The 17,777-nt window shown below is 42.0% G+C and overlaps 1 protein-coding gene across 7 annotated transcripts in view; it reads right to left on the bottom strand.

Moving 5' to 3' along the window:
* sulf1 (sulfatase 1) overlaps positions 1-17,777 on the bottom strand; it is a 353,304-nt gene that overhangs the window by 227,482 nt on the left and 108,045 nt on the right. The window contains exon 1 of one of the 7 annotated variants that reach the window (XM_068031967.1): positions 2,371-2,404. The exons of the other annotated variants lie outside the window; for them this stretch is intronic. The gene's annotated coding sequence lies outside the window, so the exon portion shown is untranslated. Of the gene's footprint in view, positions 1-2,370; positions 2,405-17,777 lie in introns of those variants that run through there. 7 annotated transcript variants of the gene reach the window in all.

Genomic DNA, 17,777 nt, shown 5'->3' with positions numbered 1-17,777 from the left:
TAAAATTAAGACATTTTCTGGAGTTTGAGCGCTTTTTAACCACAAAAGAGTTGCCCTTGAAAGTGAAAATTATATCAAAGAACAGCTTTGATGTGAAAGTCTGTATAACCAAATTAAACCACCATCATAAACAATGAACAGGACTAAACATTGCAAAATGCCTTTTCCAGAAAATCTTTACCAGGTTACAGTGTCACTGAAACATAGCAACAACCAGTAGAGCTATACCAGAGAATTTACTTACACCCAAGACCAAAATAAAGCCAGGAAATAGGTTACATATGTTTTAAATTAATTAACCAAAATATTCATAATGATTCACTGAACAATTCTCTTTTTTTATCCAAACACCTCAAAAATGTATCACTTTTATGAATCTATAGCTATGGTTATGATCTTACAATGAAGTATTTAATAAGCTGTGATAACTAAAATCTTCAGCAAGTTTTTGATATTCAGAACCTGGCTTTGCACCTGCACAACACCAATCTTTTCACTTCTTTCATGGTTCCAGTCCTATCACGCGATGGTGAACATTCTGAAACTACCTTTCCCACAAGAAACACATCAAGTGACAATGATCGTCTCTCTCCACATTACTGAAACCTTCAACTGTACATCACCCAGCAACAATCCAGTCAATGTGAACTCACAGTACAATGAACTTTTGCTGAAGTCCTGTCATTTGAAGGTACGTGCAGACTCTGCACACATATATGCACACTCGCAAATATACACATGCAATAATCACCTTCCACCATTCAAAGAACCTTACTTCTATGAATCGTAATATGCGCAGGAGGGGGAAAAGGAGCTGATGTAGTCACAGATCCATCTGCCTCAGAATTGATTGATGGGGTCTAAGACCAAAGGTAACTTACTTCACTTTGACATTTCCTGCATTCAGCTGTCACGCTGGCAGCTTTACACATTTAAGAATTCACTTGGATTGAAAACTGAATACATGTATAGTTCAAAGTGATTAGTGACTTACTAAAAGACTATTTAACAAAGGCATTTAAGGCAAGCACGCACATTTATACCACTTCTGTTCAAAGGGCAAAAGTCCATTATAATTTAACGTTTGCAAGCATAGTAATTAGGAGATGACACATGAATCTCACTATCAAATAGTCTAATGAACATTAAATGAGTTTCATCCAAAGACCGGGTTCTCACACCTGGGATTTTGCCCTTGTTCTCTAGTGTGAATAGCTGCTATTACAGCAGCCAGCATTGAGAGATCAAAGCTACTGAAATAAAAGGAACAGAAAACATACAGCTTGTACCAAAGATACTATTAATAAAAAAAATGAAGCCAGCACATATGTAGTTGCAGCAGAGCCCATTACCGAAATGACCTGATTCATTAAGACAGCAAAAGAAAAATCTTTCCACCTTCGTGGATTCTCCATTACCTTTAGTTCTTTTTAACGGAACTTCAAACCCCTGGAAGCTTTACAGGAGGAGGTCTGTAAAGATTCTGGAAATCTGGAACGCATTATTACGGCTGCATTACTAAGTAGCACTGCATGCAGTAGCTATTGCAGGGCTGATCACTGCCCATTCTACAAGCTTCAGTGGTCAAGCCAACTGCTTTGCACTTAATGGATAAGTGATTGATGCTAGTTGCTTTTATACGGTATAGCTACCACTCGAGTAATCAACACAGCAGTCGGGCTAAGAGCACAACCGTGTTCTAAAAGTCTTTAAATTCATAAAGGAAGGGATAAAAATCAATTAAATGTTTTTTTAAAAATTCAACATGTTATCTCTTAACACGGAGAGTGGGTGTTAAATTCTCCATCTAATGTAGCTATCTGTCCGAAAGTACTGTCGGTGGATCCCGCACAACCACTTCAAAGTGTTAAAGCATTTACTTGATGGCTTATGATAATATTTAAAAGCATGCAGACACTGCTACTGCACATTTTCCTTCTGTAAGAGTTATACAATGGCTGCATCCAAGGCAACATTAGCATTTACTCGTGTAAAAGACAATTGCAAAAACTCCCACTTAACACAGCTCTACAATAACACAAAGAAGTATTTTCAGCATAAATGTGAACTGCAAAAAAAGGCCCGGCAACTATCAGCACAATGCACACAGATTTCCAAGATGCTGAGAAAACTAAGTATAAGATTCTTCAATAAAACTTACTCTAAAAAAAAACAGGCTTCTGGAAATGAAAACATTGTGTTGCTATGCTCACTGGGCCTCACTGCCTGCATTTAGTGATGTAGAGCAAACTTTGCAAACACTGTTGACCCAACTACTGCAGTTATTCAGACTGCATTGAGTAAACACTGGCACCAATGACTTTAAATAAACCCCCACAGTATGTAATTGCAAATGCCAGACAAACATACCTCAGTGACAATGTGAAAGAAAAGAACATCATTGCCAAAGCAACTGACTTTAGGCTTTCTAATTCAGCTGTACAGTTGTGCAGCCTGAAGCATCATTTTTGAGCTGGAGGAGAACCAGAGATACCTGGGATCAAGTTGATCGGTATCACTCATCTTCAAGCATGGACAATTCTCCATTTACTGCTGACCTTTTCAAACCTGACATCCCCACACAGACTTGTTCCTGCTGCAGTAGGAACTAAAGCTGCAGAATTAATACTGACAAAAGTGTTGTGCTCGTCTTCAAGGACAAGAATGACAGTATTTTTGTGCAGGATGCTATCAGACAGCCTTCTGGCACTTCACAAATCTCTGAAACCCTTAAATGACACCAGAAACACTGACAGCATGTCAAACAATGGCCTTGCCGCTAGAAAATTTACTCCAAACTCAAGTCAGTGATGGACAGCTAACAGTAATTCAACAATCTGAGGTAATTCTGCCATCACTGCACTATAATTATTTACTGCAGTCTCATCCAAATAATATACCTAGTTACCAAATCTGTTCACAAACCTTAGCAACCACCAGGATTACTGTCCTACTTCACATACAATGGTATTTTATTGTGATACGCTCCTATTTTTCCAAAACTATTTTTAATACTTTTTAGAAACGCTTTAATCATCCTTTGTTCTTTGAAACTTATATGTCAAGCTATTGGATAAAAACTTATTGCACTTTTAATAGGAAATTCCCCATTGACTGTAGCAGTAAAACCCTACATATATAAACACCCTTCCTGTGAAATATCTAGTACTGCTTAAAGCTAATATTTTGTACTTTAAAGGGGCACAGACTTCATGAAAAATATTTGGAATACCCGTTTTTGTTGTTGTTTGAGGACTGAGAACAATGTGCATAATTTTAGTTGTGATGACATCAGTCGCATAGTTGAACAATGAAACTGGGATTTTTTTGTTGTATCTAGTGCAGTACCACACCTTGTATTGCACCATTTTTTGTGGAGTCAGGTTACCTAGATTGCTGATTATATGATATGTAATGTCCACTGCTGCCTGGATGGTCTGCTGAAATCTGGAGAAAAGCTTAAATTTCATTACTTCATTAGCAATTGAGGTCAAAAATGGCACTGCTGGTGTCAAATCAGTGTTACTCGCTGACTGACGGCACAATCTGCCTACTGTGCATACTTCTGGTGCACACTTGCAACACCTGCGCTACCGGCCTCACCAAAATCCCAACCGCGTGAGGTGCACTGAAAGTGTTCACAAACGCCATGGAAGCGATATTGCACCCAAAATGGCATCCATAGTGCCAAAAATGCTGGTGCTACAGAGCCAAAATTTGCAGCTCATGACTCAGCATAACACAATGGGATGAACAAACGTTTATATTTCTGATTCATTTTTGTGCAACATCAAGGATCCTAAGTGGTGGAGTTGTTGCGTTGTTGGGTTTGTATTAGTAGCATTGTAGGGTGATCTCGAGAAAGTCTTAGACTCTGGTAAAGGTTAACTAACAACTTTTTATTATTTACAGATACTATATACTCTCCGCAAGCCACCTCTGCTAACATCCTTCGTGCTGCTACACCTTCTTCTTCTCAAACCTATCTCATGTGACTGTTACATCATTGCTCCTACAGTGGGAGGAGTCTCTCTCACTGTCTTCAGTATTAACCCTTTACATGCTTATACTACAGAGTTGAGGCTTATCCCATACAGCTAGAGGAAATATAGCTAGATGGGCAAGACAAAGCAGAAAAAGAAAGCTTATGATGGTCACAAAAAACTTAATACTTTAGAAAGCCTAGAGGAGTATAGAAAGTGCAGGGGTGAAGTAAAAAAGGATATTAGGAAATCAAAGAGAGGACATGAAAAATAATTGGCAGGTAAAATCAATAAAAAACCAAAGATGTTTTATCAGTACATTAAGAGCGAGAGGATAACTAAGGAAAGGGTAGGGCCTATCAGAGATGTACATGGGAATTTAAGCTTGGGTGCAGAAGATGTGGGCAGGGTTCTTAATGAGTTTTTTGTCTCTATCTTCACAAAGGAGAGGGATGATGCAGACATTGTAGTAAAATAGGATGAGTGTGAAATATTAGATACGATAAGCATAATGAGAGAGGAAGTACTAGAGGGTCTGACATCCTTGAAAGTGGATAAATCACCAGGGCCGGATGGATTGTATCCCAGGAAGCCAGGGAGGAAATAGCAGATGCTCTGAGGATCATCTTCAAATCATCACTAGATACAGTCGAGGTACCAGAGGATTGGAGGTCTGCGAACATTGTACCATTGTTTAAAAGGGGTGCAAGGGATAGGCCAAATAATTATAGGCCGATCAGTCTGACCTCGGTGGTGGGAAAATTATTAGAATCAATTCTGAGAGATAGGATAAACTGCCAATTAGAAAAGCACAGATTAATCAGGGATAGTCAGCATGGATTTGTTAAGGGAAGGGTTTTTAAAATTTGTTTTGTGGGATGTGGGTGTCACTGGCATGGTCTGCATTTATTGCCCATCCCTAATTGTCCTTGAACTGAGCGGCTTGCTAGGCCATTTTAAGAGTCAACCACATTGCTGGAGGTCTACAGTCACATGTAGGCCAGAACAAGTAAGGAGAGCAGATTTCCTTCCTTACAGGACATTAGTGAGCCAGATGGGCTTTTACAACAATTGACAATGGTTTCATGGTCACCATTAGATTAGCCTTTTTTAATTCCAGATCTATTAATTGAATTCACATTTCACCATCTGCCATGGTGGGATTTGAACCACAATCCCCATTAGCCAGTGCTCTGGATTACTAGTCTAGTAGTGACATTATCACTATGCCACTGCAGTGTATGTGATCTATATGGATTTTAGTAAGGCACTTGACAAGGTCCCACATGGCGGACTGGTCAGAAAAATAAAAGCCCCATGGGATACAGGGGAATGGGGCAAATTGGATGCAAAATTGGCTCAGTGACAGGAAACAAAGGGTAATGGTCGACAGATGTTTTTGCGAATGGAAGGTGGTTTCCAGTGGTGTTCCACAGGACTCACTGTTGGGTCCTTTGCTGTTTGTAGCATATATTAATGATTTGGACTTAAATGTAGGAAGCATGATTGGGAAATTTGCAGATGAAACAAAAATTGGCTGTGTAATTGCTAGTGAAGAGGATAGCTGTAGACTCTAAAATTATATCAATGGTTTGGTTGAGTGGGTGGAAAAGTGGCAAATGGAAGTCAATCTGGAGAAATATGAGATAATGCATTTGGGGAGGGCAAACAAAGCAAGGAATACACAATAAACGGGACAATATTGAGAGGGGTAGAAGAAGTGAGAAACCTTGGAGTGCATGTCCACAGGTCCCTGAATGTGGCAGGACAGGACAGATAGAGTGGTGAAGAAGGCATATGGAATGCTTTCCTTTATTAGCCGAGGTATACAATACAAAAGCAGGGATGTACTGCTGGAACTGTATCGAACGCTGGTTAGGCCACAGCTGGAGTATAGCGGACAGTTCTGGTCACCACATTACAGGAAGGACATAATTGCTCTGGAGAGAGTACAGAAGAGCTTTACAAGAATATTACTCAAGTAATATAAATAGTCAATATCATAGCCAGCCATATAAAATGTAAATTTCTGTGACCTTGATGTTAATTTCATCTTTAGTGAATTGTGGCGGTAGCTTCAGTTGTGGATATGTTGTATGGAGATATTGTATGTTCATCATATGTATGACATAGCTACTATTATGTCATGTGATGCTGCTTTATCAGTGAAATGTATAGAAGATAATAAATGCTTCTAATAACATTCTGTGCAATTACAACAATTTTACTCTTTAGTTACTGGCTGCTGATACTCTGTAGTTACAGTAATGTATGATAATGCCTTCAATGAATGACTGATAATTGTGACATGTTCACTGCAAGTTTATTGTTTGATAATGCATAATTAGATGCCAGGACATTGTTTCGGTGAAGTACATGGTATAAAAGAGAATGGAAGAGTTATGACAGAGAGGATTCAAGTGATATAAATGATAAGAGCTAAATTTGAGTAGCCTGTTCATTGTCTAAACCTTCAAATTAGATTACAATAATTTCTGCCCAGCATCCTGTATATTATAAACCTTGCATTAGCCACTGGCAATTCTTCCAATGTTTGGGCTATGACATTTGACCATCATTTATTATTTTAGATGGTGAATTGAAAATAGAGTTCAAGATCCTCCATATATGACTCCTAGCAGGCGGGAGGCGGTGGCGTAGTGATATTGTCACTGAACTAGTAACCCAGAGTCCCAGGGTATTATTCTGGGGACTACGGTTTGAATCCCACCAAGGCAGAAGGTGGAATTTTAATTCAATTAATAAATCTGGAATTAGAAGCTAATCTAATGATGTCCATGAATCGATTGTCATATAAACCCATCGGGTTCACTAATACCCTTTAGGGAAGGAATCTGGTCTGGCTTGGACTTACCTAGACCCTCAGCAATGTGGTTGATTCTGAAATGGACTAGCAAACCACTCAGTTGGATCAAACCACTACAAATCGGACAGACTACCTGCTATCGACCTAGGCATTGGAAATGACAACAGCAAACCCAGCCCTGTCGACCCTGCAAGGTCCTCCTTATTAACATCTGGGGGCTTGTGCCAAAATTGGGACAGCTGTCCCACAGACTAGTTAAGCAACAGCCTGACATAGTCATACTCATGGAATCATACCTTACAATGCCTCAGACACTGCCATCACAATCCCTGTGTATGTCCTGTCCCACAAGCAGGACACACCCAGCAGAGGTGGCAGCACAGTGGTATACAGTGGGGGGGATGTTGCTCTGGGAGTCCTCAACATTGACTCTGGACCCCATGAAGTCTCATGCCATCAGGTCGAACATGGCAAAGAAACCTCCAGCTGATGCCTCCCTATTGCTGATGAATCAGTACTCCTCCACATTGAACAACACTTGGAGGAAGCAAGGGTACAGAATGTACTCTGGGTGGGGGACTTCATTGTCCATCACCAGGAGTGGCTCAGGCTGGCCGAGTCCTAAAGGACAAAGTTGCGAGACTGAGTCTGCGGCAGGTGGTGAGGGAAAAACCTACTTGGCCTCATTCTCACCAATCTGTTCGTCACAGATGCATCTGTCCATGACAGTATTGGTAGGAATGACAACCGCACAGTCCTTGTGGAGTTGAAGTCCTGTCTTCACATTGAGGACACTCTCCATCGTGTTGTGTGGCACCACCACCGTGCTAAATGGGATAGATTTCAAACAGATCTAGCACCACAAAACTGGGCATCCATAAAGTGCCGTGGGGCAGCAGCAGAATCGTACTCAACCACAATCTGTAACCTTGTGACCTGGTATATACCCACTCTACCATTACCATCAAGCCAGGGGACCAACCCTGGTTCAATGAAGAGTGTAGGAAGGCATGCCAGGAGCAGCACCAAGCATACCTCAAAATGAGGTGTCACCCTGGTGAAGCTACAACCCAGGACTACTTGATACCAAGTAGCATGCAATAGACAGAGCTAAGCAATCCCACAACCAACAGATCAGATCTAAGCTCTGGAGTCCTGCTACATTCAGTCGTGAATGGTGGTGGACAATTAAACAACTAACTGGAGGAGCTGGCTCCACAAATATCCTTAGCCTTAATGCTGGGGGAGCCCAGCACATCAGTGCAAAAGATAAGGCTGAAACATTTGCAACAATCTTCAGCCAGAAGCGCCAAGTAGATGATCCATCTTGGCCCCCTCCTGAAGTCCCCAGCATCACAGTTGCCAGACTTCAGCCAATTCGATTCACTCTGTGTGATATGAAGAAATGACCAAAGGTACTGGATACTGCAAAGGCAATGGGCCCTGGCAACAGTCCAGCAATAGTACTGTGCTCCAGAACTTGCTGCGCCCCTAGCCAAGCTGTTCCAGTACAGCTACAATAAATACGGTGGCTACAAGAGCAGGTCAGAGACTGGGAATTCTGCAACGAGTAACCCACCTCCTGACTCCCCAGTACCTGTCCACCACCTACAAAGCAAAGTCAAGAGTATGATGGAATACTCTCCACTTGCCTGGATGAGTGTGGATCCAACAACACTCAGGAAGCTCGACACCATCAAGGACAAAGCAGCCTGCTTGATCGTCACCCCATCCACCATTTTAAACATTCACTTTCTCCACTACCGATGCACAGTGGCAGCAGTGTGTACCATATACAAGATGCACTGCATCAACTCAGCAAGCCTCCTTCGACAGCATCTTCCAAACTTGCGGTCTCTTCCACCTCGAAGGACACTGTGGGTGTACTCGCACCAGATGGACTGCTGCATTTAAAAAAGGCAGCTCACCACCACCTGCTCAAGGGCAATTAGGGATGGGCAACAAATACTGGCCTTGCCAGTGACACCCACATCCCATGAATGAATAAATAAAAAAGCTGGGGTTTGTAAGGGATAATTTTATTCTGTTGCCTGCAAAATATTATTTTGTTGGCAGCATGTGTACTGGCAGGTCCCTACAATCAATTCACAGGTTCACAGACCAGGCATGAGAGTGTGATAGATGTGACAGCCCTCCTCCAATCAATTGCAAGATTGTGTTCTATTGATCTGACTGGCTAGGTGAGCACCACACTCCACCCCCCCCCCCCCACACCCCCCCCCCCCCCCCCCCACCCTGCCCGGACAATTCCACATTGCTCCATGCCGGTCCCTCCTGCAGTTCAGTGCTTGGCTGAAGAAGAAGACCTGATGGAAGAGAACTTCGCTGTCAGTCTTGGGTATTTGACATAACTACTCCCCTGCTAGACCAAACCTCCAAGGATTCAATCTCTGGTCAGACTATACCTCATATACTGTGTTCAGTTCTGGTCACCAAGACAGAAGGGCAGCATTCAAGTCTTGGAGAAAGTGCAGAGAAGAACCAGGCTGATTTCTACTCTGAGACATCTTAGGTATGAAGAAAAACGACAGAAAATTGGGCTATTTACATTGAAAGTAGACATACAACAGGTGAAGTTACTCAAGTAACTTGAGGGTGATGGTAGAGGGTTGTTTTTGCGATTGGAAGCCTGTGACCAGTGGGGTACCGCAGGGATCGGTGCTGGGACCCTTACTGTTTGTAGTGTACATTAATGATTTAGACATTAATATAGGAGGTATGATCAGTAAGTTCGCAGATGACACGACAATTGGTGGTGTCACAGATAGTGAGGAGGAAAGTCTTAGGCTACAGGACGATATAGATGGGCTGGTAAGATGGGTGGAGCAGTGGCAAATGGAGTTTAATCCTGAGAAGTGTGAGATGATGCATTTAGGGAGGTCTAACAAGGCAATGGAATATACAATATATGGTAGGACCCTAGAGAGTACAGAGGGTCAGAGGGACCTTGGGGTGCTTGTCCATAGATCACTGAAGGCAGCAGCACAGGTAGATAAGGTGGTTAGGAAGGCATATAGGATACTTGCCTTTATTTGCTGAGGCATAGAACATAAGAGCAGGGAGGTTACGATGGAGCTGTATAAAATGCTGGTTAGGCCACAGCTGGAGTACTGTGTACAGTTCTGGGCACCACACTATAGGAAGGATGTGACTGCACTGGAGAGGTGCAGAGGAAATTCACCAGGATGTTGCCTGGGCTGGAGCATTTCAGTTATGAAGACAGACTGGATAGGCTGGGGTTGTTTTCCTTGGAGCGGAGTAGGCTGAGGGGGGACTTGATTGAGGTATACAAAATTATGAGGGGCATTGATAGGAGAGATAGGAAGAAACTTTTTCCCTTAGCGGAGAGGTCAATAACTAGGGGGCATAGATTTAAGGTAAGGGGCAGGAGGTTTAGAGGGGAGTTGAGGAAGAAATTTTTCACCTAGAGGGTGGTTGGAATCTGGAACACACTGCCTCAAGAGGTAGAGGCAGGAACACTCGTGACATTCAAGAAGCATTTAGATGAGCACTTGAAATGCCATAACATACAAGGCTACAGGCCAAGTGCGGGGAAATGGAATGAGTTAGGACGGGTGCTTGATGGTCGGCGCAGGTGCGTTGGGCTGAAGGGCCTGTTTCTGTGCTGTAAAACTCTATGACTCTAAGTATATAAGATAATTGAGGGAATTGGGAACGTTAATTGGGAATACTACTTTAAATTAAATTGTAAGAATAGAACAAGTGGCCACAGCTTCAAATTAATAAACGGCACATTTAGGATTGATAACAGGAAATTTATCTTCACACAGTGACCAACATATGGTATAGACTTGTGGAGTTGAAAATCATCAAGGAATTTAAGAAATAATTAGATGCTGCAATGAGGGTCATTCTGGACGGAGGAATTAAGATGGGCGGAAAGGCCTTCTTCACCTATAATTATCATGTGATATGAAGTTTTGAACCTTCAATACCATGTGATTTTTTTAACTTTGTGATTTGATTTGATTTGACTGCAACAACAACGTGTATTTATATAGTGCCTTTAATTTAGTAAAACATCCTAAGGTGCTTCACAGGACTAGTATCAAGCAAAATTTGACATTAAGCCACATAGGGAAATATTAAGGCAGATGACCAAAAGTTTGGACAAAGAGGTAAATTCTAAGGAGCATCTTAAGGGAGGAAAGAGATGTAGAGAGGCAGAGAAGTTGAAGGAGGGAATTCCAGAGCTTAGGGCCTACCCAGCTGAAGTCTTGGTCACCAATGGTAGAGCAATTAAATCGGGGATGCTCAAGAAGCCGGAATTAGATAACTACAGGTATCTTGGAGGGTTGTAGGGCTGGAGGAGATTACAGAGATAGGGAGGGGGCGAGGCCATGGAGGGATTTGAAAGTAAGGATGAGTGCTTTAAAATTGAGCTGTTGCTTAATCGGGAGCCAATGTAGGTCAGACAGCAAAGGAGTGATGGATGAATGGGATTTGGTGTGTGTACGACATGGTCAGCAGAGATTTGGATGCCCTCAAGTTTATGGAGGTAGAATGTGGGAGGTCGGCCAGGAGTGCATTGGAATAATCAAGTTTAGATGTAACAAAGACCTGGAGGAGGGTTGCAGCAGCAGATGAGCTGAGGTAGGACTGGAGTTGGGCACTGTTGTGGGCTGGAGTTGGGCAATATTGCAGAGACAAATAGGCAGTCTTGGTGATGGTCTGGATATGTGACAGGAAGCTCATCTGCGGGTGAAATATGACACCAAGGTTGCAAACAGTCTGGTTCAGCCTTAGACAGTTGCCAGGGAGAGGGAGGAAGTCGCTGGCTAGGGAACAGTGTTTGTGTGGGGACCGAAGACAATGGCTTTCGTCTTCCCAATATTTAAGGTGGACGAAATTTCTACTCATCCCATATTCAATGTCAGACAAGCAGTTTGGCAATTTAGAAACAGTGGAGTGGTCAAGAGATGTGATGAGGTAGAGCTGTCAACATAAATGTGGAAACAAACCTAGTGTTTCAGATGATGTCACAGTGGGGTATCATTTTAGATAAACAAAAATAAGGGCTTGCATGAATATAAAACCTTTTATGACCACAAGGCGTCCTTAAGAGTTTTACAGCCAAAGATGAGAAATAGGAGGGGGCCAAGGGTAGATCACTGGGGACACCAGAGGTAATGGTGCGGCAGTGGGAAGAGAAACTATTGCACATTATTCACTGGCTATGATTAGATAGTTAAGAATGGATCCAGGCAAGTATAGTGCCAGCTGGACGACGGTGGAAAGATTGGATAGGCTGGGTTTGTTTTCTTTGGAACAGAGGAGGCTGAGGGGAGATTTAATTGAGATGTATAAAATTATGAGGGCCTAGATAGAGTGGATAGGAAGGACCTGTTTTCATTATCAGAGAGGTCAATAACCAGGGGCAAAGATTTAAAGTAATTGATGGAAGGATAAAAGGTGAGTTGAGGAGTAATTGTTTTCACCCCCAGAGAGTGGTGAGTGTCTGGAACTTACTGCCTGAAAGGATGGTAGAGGCAGAAACCCTCTTTGCATTTTAAAAAAAGCATCTGGATATGCATTTGAGGTGCTGTAACCTGCAGGCTACGGATCATGAACTGAAAGGTAGGATTAGACTAGATCGCTTTTTTTAGCCGGCATGAACACATTGGGATGAATGGCCTCCTTCTATATTTCTATTTCTATTCAGGGATGACATTTGTGACTTTGATAAGGCCATTTTAATACTGTGGCAGAACAGAAACTTGATTGGAGGGATTCAAACATGGAGGTCTGGAAAAGATGGGCATGGATTTGGCACATGTTCAAAGACTTTAGAGAGGAAAGGGAGGTTGGAGATGGAGTGGTAGTTTGCAACGATGGAGGGGGTCAAACCTTTTTTCAGGAGAGGAGTGATTACAGCAGATTTGAAGGAGGGAGACAGTACCTGAGGAGAGAGAACCATTAACAATATCAGCTAGTAGTTGGGTGGCTAGCAGTCTAATGGGAATAGGGTCAAGTGAGCAGGGGGTGGGTCTCATGGACAAGAGGAGCTTGGAGAGGTCATGGGATGAGATAGGAGCTAGGGGAAATGAGGGAAGCAGCAGAGGCAGCTGATCGGTTGGTGCCAATCTTAGTGACAAAAAAGTACATGAAGTCCTCGTGAATGTGCGGGAGACAGGGGAGAGGGGTTTAAGAAGCTGGTTTGGAGTGAGCAGTTTTGGCAGAGGACAGCAGGACCCAATAGTTGTTTATGTGGTCCAGCCAGATCTGACAGTGAAAGGTTAAACCAGTTTTCCGCCATATCCTTTCAAGTCACTCCTTGTTTGAATCCCTCCAATCAGGTTTCTGTCTTGGGCCACAGTACTGAAATGGCATTATCAAAGTCACAAATGACATCCAATGTGATTGTCAGAATGAAAAACCAACCCTCCTCATCCTTCTCGACCTGTTTGCAGCCTTTGACAGGGTTCTCCAGACTTAAGGGAATGGAGATGAGGGTTGTACACGGTGAATGGTCAGGCTGAGAAAGAGTAATGGCTCTAATGGGGACCAGGGCATCAAAGGTGGTGGGTAAGGGTGTTATCTTTTAATCTGCTGCTTTCTTTTTGCTGCTGCTTTTGATTGATGATGGAAAATTATGCAGAACCTCACAAAATGTTAGATGTGAGATTTTAATAGTATAGGAATTCTCAGAACATCAGGATTATGGCTTTACAGAATATCTGGCATTCTTGAAGAGTAAATCAGATAAAAATTCAGAATCTTTTATGAAACATTTGATATTTCAGCCCACATTTTCTTTATGGTATCACAGTCCTGTTCTGAATTCACAGCAGCTTCCTCAAGTCATCATAAAACAGTTTACGTATTTAAGAATTATTGTAGTGAACATTGGTCATTGGTGTGACATAGTTTTAGCAACACACTAGTATAAGATGAACAGTATAGCTACATTTTAATTTTGTGAAAGTCACACGAGGAAATAGATATGAACAAGGCTACTTAATGAAGTCCACTTATAAGGAATTGGTAATCGAAGTATGCATGAATAGAACTGCATGTTGAAATCCATGTGCACGAGGAACCGTGCATTGAAGCACGCATGGCTGGAGCTGCATATCACAGTACACAGGTAAGGAAGCCTACATCCATAGAGTTGGTCCTTTCAATAGACATGAACAGAGGTGTGCATTGAAGTGAGCAAAGAATTACACACAGAAGTACACATACACAGAGCTGTATTTTGCCTAAGGGATATGTGCAGCCAGGGCAAAATAATTCCCCATTGTCCACTTGCCCTGCTCTAAAAATAGCACTGGAATCAAGCCACTGCATGCAATGTAACTGCACTATAAAATACTAAAATAAAGTTAACAGTTTTCCAAAAATCACTGACTAATTTTCTTTTTGTACCTATTTAGTGACCTTAGGACACTTTAAAAATATTTCTCAGCTAAGGATTACCTGCAAATTAATTGCGCATTATGAGACCTCCCTCACCAGTCTAATCTGTAAATGTTGCATGACAAGAAATACTCATCTCCACATAGGCTGACCAGATAATTGGATAATTCATGAGTAATAGAGTTAAAACAGCCAACCCTGTAAATTACTATTTGTTTAAATAGTAGACTGAGTCCTGTGTAACTCTGAGTTGAACTTCAAATCTTATATTCTATTTATCACCAAGGCCATCTAATTTCACCTCTGAAACATTATTCATTTCTGCCCTTAGCTTTTTTGACTTCTATCTTCTTCAGTCACATCCCCTAACCCAGCATTGGTCAGCATTCATTTTCAGCTCCATGAAGCACTTTTAAGACATTTTATTATTTTAAAGATGCTATATAAATGGAAGTTATTATTATGAACTGCACTTCCACAAATTGCTGCATTTCCAGTTCCATTTCTCCAAGTGATGCTGTAATCTCAGCAATCATTAGTCTTTACTTTAGCAACTCCTGAAGCTATTGCTTTTCTGTCAATAAAGCTAACAAAAAACAAACACCACTCCAACCAATCTGTTTAATCATATAATTGAAAATTGTTTTAAGTTATTTAAGTTTTCTTTGAAGAAAACAACATTAGGTATCTTGTTATACACATAAGAATAAAACCAGGGGCCATAAGGATATGATTTTGAACTAGGAATGTCATCAGTTGCCACATTTGGAGATTATTACAGTGATAGTGCCACTAGCTATAATGAGAATAATTAGTGTATCTTTGTGGTACAGTCCACCTCCCTGTAACACACCATTTCAGAGACAGCCATAAAGCTCATTATAATGAAGGATGAATGAACTGTGACAAGGGTCCATTGATTTCAATCACCAACTGCGTAGAGCCATATGGGAGGAGAAAGTTGTACTATCCACTGATCAGCGAGAGGACAGACCCGATGGTAACAGTTAGATGCTGCACAGCTGGAGAGATGGTGCCTCAAGGCTCTCTGAAGTCAGTTTCCAAAGTTCTTTCCAAGTGGTCTCAAGGCCAATGGGCAAAGCCACATCAAATGAACTGACTGGACTGGAGGCATCTCTTTCGGGAAACAGATGCAGTTGTTTCTGGTCCCACAACCCATTTCAGATTGTGCTGCACTGTGTCGAATTCTTCTCAGATATTGGCACTGAGTTTGACTTTGGCCTATGCCATGACCCTTGCCATCTACCTCAGCTCTTCCAAAATGGTTCTCAATGATATGAGTGTGATGTGCACCCAACATCTTTTTTTTCAATCAGAACCTCAGAGATCTGAATCTACAGGCTCAGGAGCCAGAGGCTGACTGCTACTGAGCCTCTCTTCTCCATTGTCAGATCTCACTTTCACCTCTGACTGTTCTGACACTCTGAGGGTAACAAATGAAGGACTTCAAAGAAGAGTTTGGCAAGTAAGTTGTTTACCGAAGCTGCTCTGGTGAAGTTTTTAAACAGCACTGCAAAGCAGTCCTGGGATTCAAGCCGGTGACACCCAATGCCACAGTGCCTAATGTATATTTGCTGGGTTTTCAGCCCCCAACCTCAAACAGCCTAATCCTAGTGCTCTGTATCTCCCTTAGGATTACCTCTTTTAAGCATCAGCAGATTTTATATCCTAAGGCTGCACCTCTCCGTCAGCTATTTTCCATTCCCCCGACCATTCAGGGCCTATCTCCCATTACTTCCTTAGTTTTGAACTTGCAATTTACAGCAAGTCACAACCTAATGACAGGTGGAAGTCCTGCCCCACTTCAATTCTGGTAGCATAATGATGCCATCTAAGTTTCAGGCCCCAAGACTTTCTCCCTAAGCAGCAGAAAAGAACATACCAGTAAATTTAATCCAGTATAAAGATTACTGAAAATAGCATATTTGTTAATGTTTGTGTCAAACAGTTCTGCAAAGGGGACAGGTTCTAAACCTCGATGAATAAAGTCTGCTATGATTCAATAAAAACTCAAAATTTCAAATACCTCATAACAGAAAAGTATATTTGTGAGGAAAAATCTGCCTAGTTATTAGAAACTGAAGCTTCGTCAAAGGATTAATCACTGATTAAATTCTTAAACTTCCATTTATTACTAATTTTTACATCATGTCATGCTAGGCTCCAACCTGCCAAGAATGAGACACATTGATTTTGTCACGAGCATTGATTTTAAACTGTTACTGGAGTGAAGAAAGGACTTGTTAAACAGATCAGCCATGGCTGCAAAATACATTTGCATATTAACAGACAGCATTTGGAAGGACAAAGCAGCCATTCCCTGACATTCAGCCCACAATGGACATGTGATCACCAGATGTTGAAGGTGGGGAAGCTCGCATTCCAAATTGACTGCTAAGATGGCCGAATACACAAATGGGCATAGTCTAACCAGCTAGTCACATGACTAACCTAATGGGCAACCTGAGTTTTTTGAATTTGTACAGTTTGGGCAGAAAGATGTTTGCACCTGGTCTGAGAAGATCTCTCCTGTTTGCTCCCATCTCTTTCTCACAATCCTCTGAATCCACTGAAGACACATGAACCCCAAGAGAGTAAAGTCTCCTACAGTGACCAAGGTTTAAGAAGAATACTGGACCCCAACGAAAAGCAAGATCTACCGACAATCAAGGACTCTACAGTGAGCTCGAAGACCCGTAACATCAACTCTTCAGATATTGCCTCAAACTTTCCACTTTATTTTTCTTCTGCTCTTTTCTGTCTCTACTTGCATGTGTATATCATGTATGCATGCTAGCATGGGGCGCGGCATGTATCCGTAGGCAGTAACCGAATTAGAGTTTAAGTTTAATAAATTTCAACTTTTCTTCTTTAAACCTGAAAAAGCCTGTTTGTCCTGCTTTCTTTGCCTTATAATTGGAAAGCGTTGAGCAAGGATTCAAAGAACAAACAAAGAACAAAGAACAGTACAGCACAGGAACAGGCCATTTGGCCCTCCAAGCCTGCGCCGATCTTGATGCCTGCCTAAACTAACACCTTCTGCACTTCCGGGGTCCGTATCCCTCTATTCCCATCCTATTCATGTATTTGTCAAGATGCCTCTTAAATGTCTCTATGGTACCTGCTTCCACCACCTCTCCCGGCAACAAGTTCCAGACACTCACCACCCTCTGTGTAAAGAACTTGCCTCGCACATCCCCTCTAAACTTTGCCCCTCTCACCTTAAGCCTATGTTTCCTAGTAACTGACTCTTCCACCCTGGGAAAAAGCTTCTGACTATCCACTCTGCCCATGCCACTTATAACTTTGTAAACCTCTATCATGTCGCCCTTCCACTTCCGTCGTTCCAGTGAAAACAATCCGAGTTTACCCAGCTCTCCTCATAGCTAATGCCCTCCAGACCAGGCAACATCCTGGTAAACCTCTTCTGTACCCTCTCCAAAGCCTCCACGTCCTTCTGGTAGTGTGGCGACCAGCATTGCACACAATATTCTAAGTGTGGCCTAACTAAAGTTCTGTACAGCTGCAGCATGACTTGCCAATTT

Source organism: Heterodontus francisci, chromosome 5, assembly GCF_036365525.1.
Source record: "Heterodontus francisci isolate sHetFra1 chromosome 5, sHetFra1.hap1, whole genome shotgun sequence".
Lineage (NCBI taxonomy): Eukaryota > Metazoa > Chordata > Chondrichthyes > Heterodontiformes > Heterodontidae > Heterodontus > Heterodontus francisci.
The sequence above is the reverse complement of the archived record's forward strand: the minus strand, read 5'-3'. Positions and strand labels throughout refer to the sequence as shown.